This window comes from Zea mays, chromosome 9 (assembly GCF_902167145.1).
Source record: "Zea mays cultivar B73 chromosome 9, Zm-B73-REFERENCE-NAM-5.0, whole genome shotgun sequence".
NCBI lineage: Eukaryota > Viridiplantae > Streptophyta > Magnoliopsida > Poales > Poaceae > Zea > Zea mays.
This window is the reverse complement of record NC_050104.1, coordinates 22,690,734-22,696,733: the sequence shown is the minus strand read 5'-3', so window position 1 is coordinate 22,696,733 and position 6,000 is coordinate 22,690,734. Positions and strand designations below refer to the sequence as shown.

At 42.8% G+C, this 6,000-nt stretch overlaps 1 long non-coding RNA gene across 1 annotated transcript; it reads right to left on the bottom strand.

Annotated features, from left to right (window-relative positions):
• Positions 1-209: 209 nt before the first annotated feature.
• On the bottom strand, positions 210-964 carry LOC103638102 (uncharacterized). The gene is made up of 2 exons (XR_558564.3): positions 585-964; positions 210-501 (listed from the first exon to the last, which is right to left on the bottom strand). It is a non-coding gene; the product is annotated as an uncharacterized lncRNA (long non-coding RNA).
• Between the last annotated feature and the right edge of the window lie 5,036 nt (positions 965-6,000).

The window sequence follows — 6,000 nt, the reverse complement described above, 5'->3', positions numbered from 1 at the left end:
TTGTGTGCCTACGCATATCAATACGTTATATAGTAACGTCAAAGTGTGTATTAAGACCTGTAGAAACGATTTTATACATACATCTATATTTGTTTGTAATAATATAGATACGTTATACTGTAACACTTTATTACGTGCCAAAAAAGATGTTTTCATTTATATATTTATATATATAAATGTGCATCGAGATGAATGTTAAAAAAATCAAATTATAAACCCTCAATAATATTGCTTTTGGCCTTGGCAAAATATCAAGAAGCTAACTAACTCGATAGCAAACATGTTCAGTAACTGCCAATTGTGTTCACAAAGAAGCAAAGCCAAAGTGGCAATATCATACAAATATCACTTAAAAATTTTAGTAACTACTAGAATCTAACTGATTCACTTTGCAATTATACTAGGCTTCCCATCTAGCTTTGTCCACGCCATCTAGCTTTGTCCACGTGCTGCAGGTACCAACTTGTTGCGGGTACAAGATGAGCTTCTAGCTTGCTTCACCTATGAAGCATGTGTTAGATCAATAACTCAATTTGAAGTTGTTATGGGGACACATGTACTATTTCAAATAAAAAAAAACTTACATGTGTAATTGGCCAAGGAATAACATAGCCAATAGCATTAATTAGTGTACGAATCTGATTAGATGGTCTAGGTACCTCCTCATATATAATATTGCCAAGAAGTGTGCAAGGGAAAACTCCATATGAGGCATGGCATGGCAGTAAACCACAAGTGGGTCATCTCAGAACTTTTGGATGCATAGGTCATGTCAAGAAGGTAGGTCCTGGAGTCGACAAGCTGTCAGACAGGTCTACTAAAATGGTTCTGCTAGGATATGAATCAGGCACACAGGGTTACAGAATGGTTGATCCTACAACTGAGAGATTATACATAAGTAGAGATGTGAAGTTTGAAGAGGATGTGGCATGGAACTGGAACAGTGACAGTTGTTTTCAGTCGACTGAAATAAACACAGATATTTCAATCACACCGTTTCAGTTTACTGTACCTGGTCAGCAAATGGGTATTCCAGCGGGTACAGGTGATGTGAGTGAAAATTCTGGGGGTGGTGGATCACTTCCACTATCACCACATCCACAATCACCTGTGACACATTATGCCTCACAAGAATTAAACAACATCACAAGATCTGAACATACATCCCAAATAAGTACCTGGATGACAATGGGACAAGTAGAAGAGCTGGCTGATTTAGTGAGAACAGCTAGCTGATTTAGTGAGAGATTTTAGAAGATGCACTATTCATAGTTATGTGCCTCCAGCCTTGAATGCCTATACATTAAAAGAAACTAAATTCAGCAAGCATGAGTAATCAGAGGTAGATTGGAAAAGATGCACTATTCATAGTTATGGAAATTGGGCGTTCAAGCCCTTGACATGGGCTCAAATCCAAGAACAAGCAATGAAGCAAGAGTGGGAAAAAACCACATGACTTTTTCCTGAAAATGAGTATTTTACATCCTCTTAAGAAGCAAACAAGCTTTATGTAACACATAAACCGTCAGCAAGAGCGAGATCATTCGAGGCTTGTATGCCCAAGCCGTCCATGGATCTACATCACCAAAGTAATCGAGTGGTCTTATACTACCATTGCAGACGGTGCCATTAAAACCTCTGTGAAGTTCATGATGACCATTGGCCCCCATTACAACAGCCTTGGCAATTTACTATCTGCAAAAATATACAGAGCAGCACTTGAGAATGCATAATAATCCTACTGACCTTCGGAAGACAAAAAATCACCACTCTTCCACGAAAAAAAGCAGCATGTATCTGTATCTCCAATACTTGCTAAAAACTAGCAAATGAAAAGCATGCCACTGTGAGGCCACAGAAAAAAAGTATGTACAAGTGGATAAAAAGTCATGAATGGTCTAGCATATCTGGGAACAAACACTTGCTTAGAACAAAAGAACAAATTAGGCATAAAAACATCAGGCTGTAGCTGCAATCGTAACCTTGAAGCATAAAACCTACTTTGCTAAGTACAAGTTCTGCATTGCTTGCTCAATCATTTGCCAGAGATCACTTAATGAGCCCTACTCAGCTCCAAAATGGTTTCGGTGGCATTCAAGCTAGGTGCCAAATTCCATACCCGAAACGCTTCCAGTTTCTCCAAAATAACAGAAGGGGTGTGGTGTGCTACAACCAGAGGCTGCGTACGTTAGAGCAGAGCACAGCAGAGAGCAAGGCCGAGCAAAGGAAACATATATTCCCATGAAGAAGACGAAGAGCAGCAAAAGGGATCGAGCAATTCAAAAGGAACACATATAAAACAGCCCGTGGGTTAAACAAGTGCGGAAATAGATAGATATAGTAAGGACAATAGTGCTTCCACAATACAAGATTATAATAACCAAAATACTGCATGGCTGCCTGCGCGGTGGATCTGGTACCCGAGAGTGGAGGTGTAGAGGTTGAAGGCGGCGCGGTTGGATCGGCGGACGTGGAGGGAGACGTACTCGGCGCCAAAGACCTGGTCCATGGCTGCCTGCGCGGCGGACATGAGCTTGGTGGCGAGCCTGAGCTTGCGGTGGGAGCGGAGCACCGCGAGGGAGGTGATGTGGCGGTGGCGGCGCGGCCCGATCGCGGTTGCGGTGGCGCGGCGGCGGCACGGCCGCTCGAGGTGGCGCGGCGGGGTCGCGGGCTGCCGGCGGTGGCGCGGCGGCGGCGCGGGCTGCCGTTGGTGAGAGAGAAGCGCGTGTGGGCGGGATGAGACAGGGTGAGAGAGAGGAGTCTCGAGAGAGAGAGAGTCGCGCACGTGGGATTTGCATTTAGGTTTTCAGGATTAGTTTAACGGTGTCCACAAGCCCGACAAACTTAACTTAAAAATGTGGGTACCCACGTTCATAACTCGTTAAGTTCGACGGTTTTATCTAGGGCCCACGAATTTAAATTAAAAACGTGAGTACCCACGTTTTTAACATAACTCATAAACTTAACTCAAGTACACGTTCTTACTTTTACCCACGAATATTTATCAGTTTCTTGTAGTGTTAGCCTCCTATAATATATGCCACGTTAGCTCTAGTGGAAGATATACCACACAACAACTATGGTGACTAATATACCTCGGTAGGTTACATGTTTTAAATTTTACACCAAAAACATCTGTACATGGTTAAGGATAAATTGCTAATACACATTAAAACGTGTCTTCAAGTAGTAACGGTTAAAAGCGTATCTAATTTCATATCAACTAGAGATATTTTGTTATCACATAAAAAACATCTCTATGTGGCTAAGAACGGTTATTCGATGCGCTTTATGACGTATCTTCATGTTAGTCACGTATTGAAAGCATGTCTAATTATGTCATTTTTATACGTTTTTAATTGCATATCAAAAAGCGTCTTAAGGTTTCTATAGACGATTTTAATACGTGTTTTGCAACGTGTCTATAGGTTACTGACGATTGAAAGCGTGTCTAATTTCGTGTCATTCTAATACGATTTTAATAGCGTGTTAAAAATTGTGTTTAGGTATCTCTTCACGTTGAAAGCGTGTCAAATACCGTAACATTTTGATGCGTTCTTAAAATTGTTTCAAATAACGTCTTTATGTACCACCGTAGAGACGCTTTTGTGTGCGCTACAACTAAAACGTACATACAAGGGGGGTTTTCTAGTAGTGGTTTGAGTTAACCGTTTTCTTTTTCTCCTAGTATTCGTCGTCCTTTTGAGAAGAGGAAGATTCGTCGCTGTCGTAGTAGACAACCTTCCTGATGCGCCTCTTCTTCTTTCCATCTTTCTTCTTTTGACTTGAGCCGGAGTCATTGACTTTGTCGTCCCTTGGCTCGTTGAAGATAGACTCCTTCTCATTGTCGTTGACCACCATCCCCTTTCCCTTAGGATCCATTTCTTCGGACGATTAGTCCCTTTCTTGAAGAGAATGACTCTGATACCAATTGAGAGCACCTAGAGGGGGGGTGAATAGGTGATCCTGTAAAAACTTAAAACTTAATGCCACAAACTTGATTAAGTGTTAGAACAATAAAGCCAAGTGGCTAGAAGGAGTTCTTGCAAACACAATAACCACAAGGATATCAACACAGAGAGGCACAATGGTTTATCCCGTGGTTCGGCCAAGTTCAACACTTGCCTACTCCACGTTGTGGTGTCCCAATGGACGAGGGTTGCAATCAACCCCTCTCAAGTGATCCAAAGATCCACTTGAATACCACGGTATTTCTTTTCCTTTCACCATATCCCGTTTGCGAGGAATCTCCACAACTTGGAGTCTCTCGCCCTTACAAAAGATGATCACAAATGAACACGGAAGTAAGGATGAGATGAGCAACACACACAAGTCCACAGCAATACGCACACACACACGACCAAGACTTGAGCTCAAATGAATATCTCAAGGTTCTCACTAGAACAGAGCTCAAATCACTAAGAATGTCAAATGAGTGCGCAAGAACAAAGTGTGAATGATCAAGAATGCTCAAAATGTGCTTGGTATCTTCCTCCATGCGCCTAGGGGTTTCTTTTATAGCCCCAAGGCAGCTAGGAGCCGTTGAGAGCATTCTAGGAAGGCAATTCTTGCCTTCTGTCGACTGGCACACCGGACAGCCCGGTGCACCACCGGACACTGTCCGGTGCGGATTTCTTTCCTGTTCTGGCGCAGCCGACCGTTGAAGGTTTGGAGCCGTTGGCGCACCGGACACTGTCCGGTGCACACCGGACAGTCCGGTGCACACCGGACAGTCCGGTGCCCCCTTCAGACCATTGGCCTGGCCACGCGTCACGCGTGGATTGCGCGGCCGACTGTTGGCTCACTGGACAGTCCGGTGCACACTGGACAGTCCGGTGCACACCGGACAGTCCGGTGAATTTTAGCCGTACACCGCCGACGAATTCCCGAGAGCAGCCTTTTCACCAGAGCCAGCCTGGCGCACCGGACACTGTCCGTTGCACCACCGGACAGTCCGGTGCACCCAGACTGAGCAGAGTCTTGGCTGCTCGAGCCAAGTCTTTTCCAATTGTCTTTTCTCTGATTCTAGCACTTAGACAAATATGTTAGCACGCAAAAACCAATGTACTAAGTCTAGAATCATACTTTTGTATTGATTTGCACTTTGTCCACCCTTTGGTATATACTCATTTCCTTAATGTGTGTTGGGCACTTAATCACCAAAATCTTATAGAAATGGCCCAAGGGCACATTTCCCTTTCACTATGGTACCCGTTCGATGGCTCGTCATCGTCTGTCTATATGGCATTTCCCTTACCATGGTGTCGACTTAGTATGCTTCTACCACTTCTATGTACATATCACACATTCTTTAGTCATTGCAAAAATTATTGTGTTGTTCCTCTGTTGTTTTGTGTGTTAGTTTTTTGTTGTGCTAAGGATTGAACATAATTTGGGTATGTTAATACTTTATTTATTGTCTACACGTGGTTTGTGTTCTTCTAATGATGACTCATGGATCCTGCAAAATATGTGTTAAGATTTAGAGGTCCATGCGAGCACTATCACGGGGTGCACGTCCTTTATGTTCTTGGCTCTTACATGCATAAGGTCGTTTCTGAGACCACATTGGCGCAATGGACTCCATGGTGTTTGAGGTTGCTGAATTGGATGGAGCAGCAATGATTTGTCACGCTAACAGTAAAAGGAAAGGTTAGTTGTTGGTTTCAAACATTAGTAATTGCTATGGAGTACCATAATTTGTATGGAGTGCATCCAGTTTTTATTGATGACTCACTTTAGCAATCACTCCATATTTTGATTTATCTTTTTTGTAAGTTTGAGTTCATGTGACTTATTTTAGAAACATGAGCTCACAAACTTCCTCTTATTTGGTCTCTGTATGGTAGAATTATGTTATTCTATAATCTCTATCGTTCAGTCAGTCATTGTGAACTCTCTTCTAATCGCTCCCTTTATTGGTCCTGTTGTACCAAGACATATTGGATGGAGTAAACCATAACATCAGTTTAGTCTAATAAAAAAATATTATGCGGAGAG